At 46.2% G+C, this 15,346-nt stretch overlaps 1 pseudogene; it reads left to right on the top strand.

The window, feature by feature from the left end:
- Positions 1-8,467: 8,467 nt before the first annotated feature.
- Positions 8,468-15,346, top strand: part of LOC100828185 — a 35,248-nt pseudogene continuing 28,369 nt past the window's right edge.

Here is a 15,346-nt window from a genome sequence, read left to right on the forward strand (position 1 = left end):
GGCTGAGCTCGACCTGGATACATGCAGCATTCGTTTGTCAACGGTCAACCCATCTCACTGCACAAGCAGCAAGGTTGACTAGTCCACCGAGCCAAGAAATGCAGAAAAATGAAGATGCATCTTACTATGTTGTTGGCATTGCCATTGATGACCCTGCACGTTGCAGCGAACTGAGAGAGCAGTAATTGTTTTCAAGTCAGCAGTGTTCCCACTCACTGTTCACTCACGCGTGAATAGCTGAGGAGTAAGATCCAGGAGAAAGGTACTCTCTCTCTCTTTCTGTTAATTATCGAGGCTCCTTTGCTTTCCAATTTCCTCTCATTTACGTGTTGGATGGAATGGATGCCATTGCAGTTAATTGCTCGATATCACCAAACCAATAATTTCACATTCTTGACTACTCCACAAGGTGTTAGCGTGCAACAAGTGAAAGGATGGACTTTGCAAGACAACAAGTTACATCCAACCTCGAAGTATCAGTTAGCGGTGGGAAGAAATCCTGGCCTTGCCTTCGGGTGTAAATTCCTCCAAAATGCAAGCAAAAATTTTAAAGGATGAAGTCAGATGTTGTTGGCATTGATGGCCCAGCAGAGAAGTAATGAAGAAGTAGTAATTGTTATGCAGAGGTATGCGGGGTTCAGACCAGCAGTGTCCACTCTTACTGTTCACTCACTGGTGAATAACTCATTTTGGAGCAATTATAGGCGGTTCTTGTTGGAATTTTGGGTTAGGCGCAAGGCCCAATCTGAAATTAATTTCTGAAAAATCTCAAAAGCCCATTCATGTAGTGGGATGAGGAAGTGTGAATAGTCCCACATTGCTAGTTTAGGGGGAGTTTGACCAATATATAAGGTATGTTGGTTCTCACCTCTTGAGCAAGTGAGCAAGGGAAATCCCCACGCGCACTCCTCCTCCGCTTGCCTCGCCTCGCCACGCGTCACCACGACGCGCGCGCGCCGCGTTTCGTGGATCGAGTTCGAGCCGTGCCGGGTCGTGCTTATGTTTTTGGCAGTCGGAATCCGTTGCGGACGCGTAACAAATCCCGATAATTGCGGAGTCGGTTTTGGTTTTCTAAACCGAACCGAAGTCCGCCTGCGTGCCTATATAATAAGACTACCCCGGCCTCCGGAAAAACGACGCCAAAACCCTAGCCGTCACGCCCACGATCCAATCTCGTTGTTCGCCGCCAACTGCTACTCCATCCCGTCGACTGCGTGCACAGATCGCCTGGAGAGCAGGCCTCCGGAACCCCGACCTTCGAGATCCTGCCCGGAAGACGGTCGATAAGGTTTTTGGGGAGCGTTCTCACGCGACTGCTCGCTTCTTCATGTCTCTGTTTCGTCGGCATCTTCATCACCAATGGCCGACGACCTCAGAGATCCCGCGGCTCAGGCTGCCGCTCTAGCTCAGCAGCAGCAGGCTGCACAACTCCAAGCACAGCAGCAGGCTGCCCAACTCCAAGCCCAGGCAACTGCTGTTGCACAGGCGCAAGCGCAGGCACTGGCCGCTGCTTAGGAGGTAGTCAAGGCTGCAGCTGCTGCCGGCGTGAACATCGACGCCACCGGACTCGTCACCGACCTCAACAAACAAATACAAGAAAAGAGCACAACACCGTACGTAATCTGCTCTTTCTTGTTGATTTTGATTAGTAGTTCTATTATTCATGCCGTGAAATTAGATGAGTTTTATTGTTGTGCGTTGCTATTTAATTTGTCTAGTTTGCATGATATAATGTGCTACATGTTTTACACACTTCTTTCTGGATTAAATATTCATCGAAATTACCTAATTATTCAACAGTTTTTTCAATTTGCAGCTACTAACATGGTTAATCTCTTCTTACAGATCAAACTGTATGCATTTTCCGTTCCTCCTGGGCTTGAGCAACAACCAACTTACTTCGATTTAAAGCTGAAAGAAAAAGAAATGGTGTTTGACAGCAACCTGTTGTCTCGACAACTGCACTCTCCAATTTCTCACAAAGCTATACTCATCCATGAATTCCATCTTTGGAGGCCTTCTTTTATAGATTGTTCCCATGCATGAACATTTCCTGGAAACGGAATAAACTTTTATAGATTGTTCAACTGGAAAAGCCCCAGCTTGGTGCTATTTTTTTGGACAAGAAATGGTTTCACAGTGGTAACCTGACTGGCTGAATTTCTTCAGACAAAAAAAAGAAACCCGACTGACTGAAGTGTGGGTGAACTTTACACAAGCTTGCATGCACCATTCAGTCTCACGGGCAGAGCCTAGAGGAACCAAGACTAAAAATGCAAGCAAAATTTTTTAAAGGATGATGTCAGTGTTAGAGTGATCTCCACCGTGTGGGCCCAACGGCCCACCGGACACAGATCTGACGCGCCCTGATCGAGGGCGCCCAACCCAATATGGTTGGCGGGCCCCTGTTGCGCTGCGCTATATAAAGAGGTGGGGGGCCGGGGCACGCGCTACGAGGTTCGCCGCGTTGCCGTCCACCCCACCGAAATACCCCTACCGATCTAGGGTTCGCGCAGACTGCGACGGGAAGCTCCTCCGCCGCCGCCGTCACCCGCTCGCCGTAGGTCTTCCTCGGCGTCATGTCGTCCACGCCGTCGAGCTCTTCCAGCCAAGGACAAGGTACCCATATCCTCTCTCTCTCTCTCTGGATCCCCATAGCTATCCCGAATCAAACAACAGAAAGGCTCCCTACCCGTACTGATCTACACCTAGCTAATCCTATAGAAATAACATTGGTATCAGAGCACAGTTCTAGGCTTGTAGATCCGGTCGGAAAGAATAGAGGGAAAAAAAGAAAGAAGAAAAGCAAAAGAAAAACCTAACCCTAGTTCTTACCCAAAAAGAAAAGAGGAGGCCGTCGGCCCCTATCTCCATGGCCGCCGCCGCCGGAGAAAAGGTCACCGGCCGTCGCGATGAACGCCAGAAAAGGGCACCGCTGCTCAGCCCCTTGACGGCGACGCGCGCACCGTTGGGTGCACGCGCGCGCCGGCAAGGGTCCCCAGGTGGCGCCGCCAACCACGCCGGACGGGAGCTCTGCTTCCACCGGGAAAGAAAGAGAAGGCGCGGGGGGAGGAGAAAAAGCTGGCGGCGCGGCTCGCCGTCGCCGGCGCGCGGCTCCGGCCGGAAGCTTCTCCCCGCCGCCGCTTTGACAGAAACAGTGGAGAGAAAAAGGGGTGGCACAAAAGAAAGGGAGGCGGGAGGAGAGGCCGGCGGCACGGCTCGCCGTTGCTCGCCGGCGGGCTGCCTTCGGCCGAAGGTTCCGCCGCTGCCGCGGATGGAAACAGAAGGGAAGGGCTAGGGTTCTCACGGTTAGGGTTTTGGCTGGAGTTCCTTTTTAATTGAGGCGAAACTCACGCTCAGCCGTCCGATCTGATCGGACGGCTGAGATTGACCCTGGCAACTCTGGCCTGGGCTGCGCCTTAACGGGCCGCGGGCGCTGGTGGGCCGTGCGGGCCGAAACAGGCCGCGGACTGGGCGAAAGAAAAGGCAGGCCGTTGGGCCGCGGCTAGCGGCGTGCGGCCCAGCGCGCAGGTGGGCGCGCTGGCGCGAGCGTGAGCGGGCGGTGGGCCGTATGCGTGAGCAGGCGGCACGCTGAAAGTTCTTATTTTTTATTACAGATGCATTTATTTTGTTGTATATGTTCAATTTTGCCGTATTTGGTCTAATTTTTTATCCTATTCAAACTGAACCAATGAGATGTTTGTTTTAGGAAATAGTAAAGTGCAAAATGATGCTTCTGAAAAGTATAAAGTTATAGTTTTTGTTTATAATTTCCGCTGCAAATAGTTTTAAAAGTGTTGTTTAAATCAAAAGAACATGATTAAAAGTAATTTATGTTAATTGTGATCATGTTATTTTTTCTTGACCAACATCATTAATAGCATGATCATGGTTAATGGTTAAAGCGTGCATTTAATTCTATTTTCTGCCCAACGGTGACATAGATTAAATTGCACAAACAGTTGTATGAATTAATTTTTACCAACGTTGGATTAATGCATGCAATTGTTGTTATCTTCTCACTCATTGTGGTTTCAAGAGGGTACTACTTGATGGGATGCCTCAAGGACGTACCAACCCTCAAGGGTGACAACTACACTGAGTGGAGAAAGAAAGTAGACCTGGCCTTTGTTTGTGCCGAGGTGGACTGGGTGGTTGACACTCCATAGCCACCAAAGCCTACAGAGTCAGTCAGGGATGCAAAAGATGATGATGATGTTTGGGAGAAAAAGAAGAGGGAGTATGCTCCATTGGAGATGCCATACACCTTCGAGAACAAAAAATGGCTCACCGCCAAAAGAAAATGCATGGCTTTTATAAAGAATACAATTGAGCACGCTATTGTGGGCTCAATTGCAGAGTGTGCTTCCGTAGGGGAGTATCTTGAAAAGATAAAGAGCCAGTTCACTGGTTCTTCAAAGATATATGCTACCCAGCTGCTGAAGCAGCTGGTGACAGAAAAGTACACAGGAGGAGGACATGGCATAAGAGAGCATATCCTCAGGATGAGCAACATGGCTTCTAAGTTGAAGCCCATGGATGCTGATCTATAGATTAAGCCTGCAATGCTTGTTCACCTGGTTATGGCTTCATTGCCAAAAGAGTTTGACACTTCTCTTGTCAACTAGAATATGCAACCAGAGCGGTGGGATATTAAAAAGACTATAGCCATGCGTGTGCAAGAGGAGGATAGAATCAAATCCTCATATGGTGGTTCCTTGAATTATGTGAGGGATAATAAGAAAAAGAACTTCGCTCAAGGCAATTAAAGTTCTCCTTCAAAACCACATGATAAAGCTCCCATGCACCATCAGCAATAGCAAAAGTCTGTTCCAGTGGACAAAGATACGTGCCTCCACTGCAAGAAGACCGGGCATTACAAGAAAAATTGCCCGGAATGGCTAAAGTAAATCATGGCAAAGAATGGTATAAACTCCATTTCCTTTGTAAATGAATCCCTGTATACACAATTTTCGAAATCTACTTGGTGGATTGACTCTAGTGCAACTGTTCATGTTGCAAATTCTTTACAGGGATTCCGTTCGACGCGGACTACGCAAAGAAACGAAAGATGCATTGAAGTTGCAAATGGAGTCCAAGCGGACGTAGAAGCTGTCGGCGACATCTCCTTGAGCTTCCCGATGGATTCATGATCCTGCTTAGAGAAGTGTTTTATGTTCCTTCATTACACGGAAACTTGATTAGTGTATCACATTTGGACAAAGTTGACTATGAATGTCATTTTGGACATGGCAAGTGTGCCATATGGTTTAATAATGATTGTGTGGGTGTTGCCTTCCTTCACAATGAGATTTATTTATTCTCCATACGTGAAAAAGTACATTATGTGTGTAAAGTGAATGAACATGTTGCCGCGTCGGAGAAAGTACAAAAGAAAAGAAAGAGGACTAATGAATCATCAAAATTATGGCATTGTCGTTTGGGCCATATTTCGAGGGGGAGAATAGAAATACTTATTAAAACATAAATTCTTCCTCCATTAGAGTTCTCAGAAATAGAGCAATGCGTAGATTGCATTAAAGAAAGTATGTAAAACAAATAAAAAAGGGTGCAATACGTAGCACCAGCACACTCGAAATTACTCACACTGACATTTGTGTACCATTTCTTGTGAAAAGTGTGGATGGTTATGATTCTTTCATAACATTCACAGACGACTACTCCCGTTATGGTTACATTTATCCAATAAAAGAAAGCCCAGAAGCGTTGGATAAATTTAAAATATTCATGGCTGAAGTAGAAAATCAGCATGATAAAAAGATAAAGATAGTAAGATCCGACCGGGGGGGGGGGGGGAGTACTACGGTCGGCACACCCCATATGGCCAAGTCCCTGGACCTTTTCCAAGGTTCCTAGAGGAGACTGGAATAGTTGTCCGGTATTCAATGCCGGGCGAGCCTTAGCAAAATGGAGTAGCTGAAAGGCGTAACCGTACTCTTATGGATATGGTGCGCAGTATGATGAGTTATTCCACATTACCATTGGGATTGTGGATGGAGGCATTAAAAAACCGCCATTCACATTCTCAATAGAGTGCCAAGCAAGTCGGTGCCCAAAACACCATACGAGCTGTGGACAGGAAGAGCCCAGCTGAGGCCAAAGTGTTTAACCCAAATATTGTAAAGTTGGATACCAGGACAGTAAGTTGCCATTTCATTGGCTACCTGAAAGATCAAAAGGTTTTCGTTTCTACTGTCCAGACTGATACACAAAGTTTGTGGAAACAAGACACGTCGTGTTCTCACTCATCGAAGTGGCTAGAGGCCATGGAAGATGAGATGAGATCGATGAGTTCCAACGAAGTTTGGGACTTAGAGGAAATTCCTAAAAGAACCAAAATGGTAGGCTGTAAATGGGTCTACAAAACCAAATATGACTCTAGAAGGAATATAGAAAAATACAAAGCACGACTCGTGGCAAAAGGATTTACACAAAGAGAAGGAATAGATTACAATGAGACATTTTCACCAGTCTCATGCAAAGATTCCTTCAGAATAATAATGGCACTAGTGGCGCACTTTGATTTAGAGTTACATCAGATGGATGTAAAGATGGCATTTCTAAATGGGGATTTAGAAGAAAATGTCTACATGAAACAACCCAAGGGTTTTATCATGGAAGGCAAGGAAAACATGGGATGCCGCCTAAAGAAATACATTTATGGATTAAAGCAAGCCTCTAGACAGTGGTATCTAAAGTTTAATGAGACCATTAAGAAATTTGGGTTTAAAGAGAATGTTGAGGACAACTGCGTTTATGCAAAGTTTAAAAGTGGGAAATATATTTTCCTAATTCTGTATGTGGATGATATCCTGCTTGCTAGCAGCGATGTCAGTCTACTACTAGAAACAAAGAAGTTTTTGTCCTCAAATTTTGATATGAAAGATCTTGGTGAAGCGTCATATGTCTTGGGCAGAGAAATTCACCGAGATAGAAAAAAGGGGTGCTAGGACTATCGCAAAAGGCATATTTGGAAAAGATTCTAAAGAAATACAATATGCATGTGAGCAATGCCACACCTGCTCCTATAGTCAAGGGCGAGAGTTTCGGGAAATTTCAATGTCCCAAAAGTCAATATGAGATTGATCAAATGAAAACAGTTCCATATGCTTCGGTCGTTGGAAGCCTACAGTATGCACAAGTGTGCACTCGCCCTGACTTAGCTTTTATCACCGGGGTACTCGGTAGATATCAAGAAAATCCAGGCATAGAGCACTGGAAAATGGCAAAGAAAACATTGCGTTATGCGCAAGACACAAAAGATCTCATGCTAACATATAGAAGATCTGATTCCCTAGAGATAAGAGGCTATTCAGATGCAAACTTTACGGGAGATAAAGATGATAGAAAATCCACGTCAGGATATGTATTCACTCTCGAGGCGGGGCTATTTCGTGGAGAAGCTCCAAACAGTTAATAGTTGCATCATCCATGATGTATGCAGAATTTATAGAATGTTATGAGGCCACGGGGCAAGCGATATGGTTAAAAAAATTTATACCCGACTTGAAAGTAGTGGATTGTATCGACAAAACACTAAAGATGTACTGCGACAATTAGCCCGCAATGTTTTATACTCACAACAACAAGTCGAGTAATGCTACCAAACCAATAGAGATAAAGTATTATGTTGTGAAAGATAAAATCCACGATCACACTATAAGTCTCGAGCATATAAAGACAAAGGATATGTTTGCGAATCCGCTTACGAAAGACCTACCACCCAGTGTGTTCAAGAAACATTTAGCCAGCTTGGGTTTAAGGGAAACCCTATGATTCCTGGATAAAGAAGGCCCGAAAAGAAACAGAATTTGTTTCAACACAGAAATGTATGTTGTAGATGTCTGATTCTATTGGCAATTGAGCTGAGACGATGAAACATGCTCTACGCACTAATCGGTGGTGAAACGAGTAAAGTAAAAAGTATACAGTTAAAAGAAAAGTTGAGATTAAGGGGGAGAATGTTAGAGTGATCTCCACCGTGTGGGCCCAACGGCCCACCGGGCCCAGATCTGACGCGCCCTGATGGGGGGCGTCCTACCCAATATGGTTGGCGGGCCCCTGTCGCGCTGTGCTATATACATAGGTGGGGGGCTGGGGCACGCACTACGAGGTTCGATGCGTTGCCGTCCACCCCACCGAAATACCCCTACCGATTTAGGGTTCGTGCAGACTGCAACGGAAAGCTCCGCCGCCGCCGTCACCCGCTCGCCGTTGGTCTTCCTCGGCGTCATGTCGTCCATGACGTCGAGCTCATCCAGCCAAGGAGAAGGTAGGTACCCATATCCTCTCTCTCTCTATGGATCCCCATAGCTATCACGAATCAAACAACAGAAAGGCTCTCTACCCGTACTGATCTACACCTAGCTAATCCTATAGAAATAACAGTCAGATGTTGTTGGATGGCCCTGCAGAGAAGTAATGAAGCAGCAGTAATTTTTATGCAGAGGGAGGAGGGGTGTGGTTCAGACTTCAGACGAGCCAGAGCAGTGTTCACTCTCACTGTTCACTCACGGGTGAATAATTGAGAAGAGGAGTGAGATTCGGGAGTGAAAGCACTCTCACTGTGCTCTCTCCCTCTCACGCACTCAATTATCGAGCCTCATTTGCTTTGCTCCCATCCTCCGCCACCGCCGCCGCCGCCGCCTCCTCGCAGCCGACCGTCGTCCGTCCCCGCAGCTCAACCAGATCGAAGCAGAAGACGACGTTGGTGGTTAGTCTGGCTTTCCCAAAACTTCATTCTTCTGCTCACACACACTGGGAGTGGCTGCACACTAGCTCGCTAAGCGGGGAGGTCTGACCTCGCTCTCGACTGAGCTCATGGCGTCCACGGGAGTGATGGGCGCTGTCCTGAGGAAGTTGGGCGCCATGCTGAGCGATGAGTACAAGCTGCTCAAGAATGTCCATCGCGACGTCGAGTTCCTCAAGGATGAGCTGGAGGTGATGCATGCGTTCCTCATCATGATGGCAGATGTGCAGGAACCTGACCCGCAAGCAAAGATTCGTGTCAATGCTGTGCGGGAGCTATCGTACGAGATCGAAGACAAGATCGACAAGTTCATGCTGCTCGTCGACAAAGAGTCCAGTTCAAGCTCCGACGGCAAGAGCATGAAAAAGATCATGAGAAAGAGCATAAAAAAATCGGCAACCTCAAGATACGCCATAAGATCGCCAAGGCCCAAGGATGTCAAAGACATCAAGAGCCATGTCAAGGATGTGACTGAGAGATATGCAAGGTAGGCACATTAATAAATTGTTTTTATTTTCTAGATCGTGTTTTATTATAGAACAACTAGCCTTTCCCATCAAATTTTATCACTCATTATGTCTTCTTGTATCGATCTAATTTCTTGTCCTGCAACTGTAGGTACAAGATCGATGAGTCCTGTAGAACTAGAAATGAAAAGGTTGATCCTCGACTTTGCACGGTCTATAAAGATGCATCTGAGCTTGTTGGCATGGATGGTCCGACAGATGAGCTTGTGAAATGGATGAGCTGTGAGAAGGATGAATCGGCCCATGAGGTAAAAGTTGCATCTATTGTTGGGTATGGAGGGTTAGGCAAGACACTCTTGCCAGACAGGTCTATAACAAGCTTGGAGCAAACTTTGAATGTCGGGCTTTTGTGTCAATTTCATGTTGTCCTGATATGATGAAGATCTTGAGTTCCATATTATCTGAAATCAGCAATTGAAAGGAACATGCTAGATCGACATATCAGCAAATTATCGACCAGATTAGAGATTTCCTCGAAGATAAAAGGTAATGTCACATAGTGTACATAAGGTAATATTTGCATTTTTACTAATTCAGACTGAGTGTGTGCATTTCTCCAAATGCACAGGCCGGAAGGTTTTGTTCTATTATCATAAAATATTTAAGTCCTAAAAACTTTGTAGCACTGCCATTTGTAGCTAGAACAGCCACATTCATATGCTTCCATGGTTTCGAAATACACAAATCTTACCACAATTAGTTTGTTATGGCTTAATTTTTATTGCTACAAATTATAGCGTCGACTACAAAGTCAAATTCTACCTAATTTAAGTGCCGTGGTGAGACATGTCTGAAATCGTTGGTGAACTGTTTCCATTTCAAGGTTTTGTAAATAATTATCAATACCTGATCTTTGAAAACACTTCTACAACAATTGGGGTGGGTTCCCTCATGTTCCCAGAATAGTTGTACCAAACCAAAAGCTCACAGAATATATGTTGCTTTCTAAAAATCCTCCAATTCATACCATGTAATGGGATAAACGTAAAATAGCACAACTTATTTTGGCTCATAGAGGATTACTTAGAAAGATCAATTATGAATCCTCCAATTCATACCTAGTAATTAAATTAAATCTTGAAACACCACAAAATCCCACATTTGGAAGATTGAATCTGCAAACCTCTACAACTTTTTTCAAGAAAACACAAAGCTTGTGTCTCAGTACCTATATTGAAAAATAAGGATTTCTACAAGCCGGACAGGCTGAGTACAATGTTTTTGTGAGGACTAAGCAACATCCCACCCTGGGATAACTAAATGCAATTCTTACATGCCTCCCAAGGTCCACGCAATGGCTTCGTATTGGCTCGAGCGCAGAAGTAGATTTCATTCCTCTCTGCTCTTGTTGAAGACGCAGACATTTCGGTGCTTCAACAACATCCAATCGGTCAGCAGGTAGCAGCACCATGCTGGAGAGGCCCTTTCTGAGCGCTTTCGCCATGGCTTGCTTATCTGTTCTCCACCAGACAACTATGTCCTCACCGGTGGCTGGCGACGCGACAATGGATCGAACCCAAGACAACACTTCAAGTAAAGTGATCTCAGAAGAGGGAGGCAGCGTGATGCTCAAGGCCATGGCGTTCTCGGTGCATTTTCATAATTTAGGAACCCATAGATCTCAAACAGTAAGAACATTTTTCAATAAGACTACTCAAAAGGAAAAAAATTAAATTAACCAAAGAGGCAATGACCTATAAATAATCTAGCTATATCTATACCGATAATAGGTCGGACGAGTTAGGATGATTTAATTTTGACCAAGAATTCCAAAATCTTTAATATAATTTTGTAATTATCCACCAATAGTTGCGCACAAGTAATGGTGCACCTTGATCATTCTTGTAATTATGATATTTTCGGGAACTCATTTTGTAGAGATGAGAATTGATGTTTCTCTGTCCCTTTTTAATGGTATTTCTGAAATAAAACTAGCAGACATACATGTGCAGAGTGTAAGTTTTGTAAAAAAAATCACTAGCGGACGTGGCTTATGTATTGTACAAAATATATACTATTGCGGACATGGCTTATATTGTACAAAATGTGCACTCCACATGTACGATTGCTAATGTACTTCCTCCGTTCCTATATTAGTCGATGGTATCGCACAGCACACGTATTCTATTCAGTTCATTACGTCAAATATCGTGTGCACTCTGTTTCGATACTCCTATAGCACATGATGTTACTTAATATTTTTTTCCTATAGCACATGATGTTACTTAATATTCTATGCAGTTCATTACTACGAATGCCTTGTGAACTCTGCTTTGATACTCCTATAGCATGTGATGTACTTAATATTTTTTTGCTACAAATATATTGCAGGTACTTTATCATTATTGATGATGTATGGGACATACAAACATGGAAAACTTTGGACTGTGCACTTGTCAAGAATGATCGTGGTAGTGTAATAATGACCACAACACGTATAAATGATGTAGCTGAATCTTGCTGCTCTTCAAAAGGGCATCTTGTCTACAAAGTCCAACCACTTGGTGTTGCTGACTCAAACAAGTTATTTTTCAAGCGAATATTTGGTTGTGAAGAAAAGTGCCCTCCTAACTTGAAGGAAGCATCAGAACATATTTTAAAAAGATGTGGGGGTTTGCCACTGGCCATCAATGCCATATCTAGCTTGCTGGCTGCTGGGAAAACAAAAGAAGAGTGGGAACGCGTGAGATGTTCTATTGGGTTTGCACAAGGAAGAAATTCTGATATTGATGCCATGAACTACATACTATCGCTGAGCTACATTGACCATCCCCTCTACCTTAGAAGTTGCCTATTATACTTGACTATGTTTCCAGAAGATTATGGAATTGGAAGGCAGCGACTAATACACAGATGGATTTCTGAGGGTTTCATACATGGTGAAGATGGGGAAGATCTTGTCGAATTAGGAGATATGTATTTCCATGAGCTTATTAACAGAAGTTTAATACAGCCGGTGGACATAGGATATGATGATGATGGCAAGGCATGGGGTTGCCGAGTCCACGACACCGTCCTTGATTTCCTCATCTACAAGTTACATGGTGTTACTTAATAGTTTTTTGTCTGGAAGCTGCGGAACTCTTGCATCTTCGAGGACGCCTCTCCGTGTGCAGCTGTCTTGTTGAGGAGATCTTTGTGGAGGCGGACTTGTGGCAGGCCGCGGGCGCGCGCCATCTTGACCACCTCCCTCTTCACGCCCGCCCCCCGACTTTGCCTCTTTTGCCCCCCCCCCCCCCCCCATAGTTTTGTTCCTTGTTCTTTTCTTTCCTTTTCTTTTTGAGTCCCCTTGGGGCTCCTTTGTTGCCTGTTTGTACTTGCGCTTCTTGCGCCTTCTTCTTAATGAAAATGACACGCTGCTCGGTGTGTTCGAGAAAAAAAGAACTTTGTGCTTATTTAAGCAGTCCCTCAAAGCCAGATAGCAGAATTCGTCGTCTCTCTCTCATGGGAAATGAAGTTCAAGGCAGTGCGGAGCAATTGGATCTATCACATGATTGGTCACTTGGTGCTTTTCACAAAACCGAGCAATTGCCTTCCCTTGTGAAGTCAAATGCTCTGCGTGTGCTGGATCTAGAAAATTGTGATGGATTGGAGGATCGTCATATCAAAGATATTGGAAGACTTTTTCAGCTAAGGTACTTGAACATCAAGTGGACATGTATAACTGAGCTTCCTAAACAGATTGGAGACTTGGTGTATCTGGACACGCTAGACGTGTCCAACTCAAGTTTAGTTGAGCTGCCTGAGTCGGCCACTCGTCTAAAACGACTGGCACGGCTGTTTGTTCCAAGAAGAACTAAATTGCCTGATTGTATTGGAGACATGGAGAAGTTGCAAGAGCTTGGGAATTCTATAGACATTTTTGAGCAATCAGTGAAGTTTGTGGAAGAGCTTGGCAAACTAATAAATCTGAGGAAACTGAGTGTTCGTTTGGACTATCGTGACTCTGACAAAGCAAGCTATGAGAAAAAAGAAATGCTAGTGTCTTCTCTCCGTAAACTGGACACGAGGAAGCTTCACACCCTCTCTACTGTGTTTTCATTTGGAGGAAAGCATGCTGAAACCTTGATAGAGAAGCATCCGTTTTTTATCCCTGCTCTCAAAAGTATTCGAGAGATTGACCTCCGGAATGGGCAACTCTGTTGGATTAACAAATGGATGCTTTCACTCGCCAACCTAGAAAAATTAACTCTCTGTGTACAGCGGATAAGGCAGCAGGATGTTGATATGGTTGGAGGCATACCTAGTCTTGTCAAATTCAGTGGGTCATCTTTCTCAGAACCAGTCACCATCAGCAGCAACAGCAGTGGGGGGTTTCAACACTTGCAGGTGTTGGAGTTCAACTTGTGTGTTAGAGAATTTATGTTTGAAGCAGGGGCTATGCCAAATGTCAGGAGGCTTTACGTCAAGATTTGGCCAAAGGATATCAATTCTGCAAGTGGTTGTCGTGGTGGTTTTGATGATATTGGCATCCAGCACCTCTCCAGCCTTGCTGAGCTCTGTGTAAGCATATATTGCCAAGGCACGAGGGCTGCCGATGTGGAGGCAGTGGAGGTTGCTTTCAAGAGCATGGCCGAAGCAAATCCCAACCGTCCTAAACTTGAAATGAGGAGATATCAGGCAGAGGAAATGCTAAAGGATGATGAGTGATAGTTAAAAGGTGGTGGACAGCTAGATTTTTCTCGAACACGTCTGGAAGCGTGTCATTTTCATTAAGAAGAAAGCGCAAAGAAGCGCGAGTAACCAAAAGTTACAAGATTTACAACATATGCACCGCACCCGCCAACGGCAAGGCCAAGAAAGAAAAAACACGACCGTCCTCACCAGACGACCTAAGACGGAGCCCTAGCTAGCCTAGACCTACAACCAGCATCTTGAGCCAACTTGGGGTCAGAGCAAGTTAAAGAGGCACCACCAAGCTTGAAACCACAATGACATGAGACTCGCCTTGCCCACCTCCAGCCCTAGCGCAAAGAAGGCAGAACACAAGACCTCGAAGGCCGCTTCACGACAGCTGCAAGACACCCCAATCTGCAACCATGACACCAAAACCACCCTGGCCAGCCCCCCACCAATACGCCAAAGAAGGGAGGCCAATCTGGAAGCAGATCAAGCCCCGGTCGGCAAGTAGAGGAATGGCCCGAACTGAATTGGGAAGGATGCATCATCTAGGGAACCGATAGCGACGAACATCGCGCCCTGAAGTCCAATGCCCAGAGCAGAGGATCAACACCGGCTTCGCTCTACCACCAAGCCTCACCGCCAAGAACAGAGAGGCTGCCATCTCACGCCACGACACTCGAACTCCCACAGGCTACCAAAGCAGTGCCTCCGAGGAGGGTACGACGCCAAGGTGTCACCGCCGCTTCCTGGTTCGGAGCAGTGGCAAACCGAACCAAGGGTTTCCCCTGGAGCCCGAGGATGGAGAAGGAATGGCCAGGGGCCACGACCACGCCTCCAAGGAGGTAACGGCTCCCGCAGGTGTCGCCGTCGTCGGCACCGAACGCTGCCGGGCAGGGATTTCGCCCGGCCCCTGACCACCGACCTGGAGACCCCCATCGAGGATACAAGCCGTGACGGAGACAGGGAAGCAGCAGCCCGCCGGAGATGTCCACCGCTGTTGGGAAGCGAGAACCACACCGTCGCTGACGAGGCTGAGGAGGCGCCTGCAGATCTCAACTCAAAGGGGAGCGCCGGCCAGAGCAGCAGGGACCCTGCCACCAGGCGCGACCAACCGCAAGCCGCGCACACCTTCACATCGTCGTCAACAGGAGGAGCAGAGGGGCCAGCCCCGCCGGAGGAGGAGCAGCAGCTCCAGCCCAAGCGGAAGGAGGAAGAGGCGCCAGCCCCCACGGGAGAAGAAACAGCAGCGCCTAGCCCCACAGACGGAGGGGCAGGGGAGTTCCCGCCGTGGCCGCCGGTGGCCGGCAGCGGCGGCGGTGAGGGGAGAGGATAGGATGGCGGCGCTAGGGTTAGGGGGTGGGAGTCGCCCCGTGAGTCGCCACAGGCAACTCACTAGACGCGGGGGCTTATTTGTCGTTTATCAGAT

Source organism: Brachypodium distachyon, chromosome 2 (genome assembly GCF_000005505.3).
Source record: "Brachypodium distachyon strain Bd21 chromosome 2, Brachypodium_distachyon_v3.0, whole genome shotgun sequence".
Lineage (NCBI taxonomy): Eukaryota > Viridiplantae > Streptophyta > Magnoliopsida > Poales > Poaceae > Brachypodium > Brachypodium distachyon.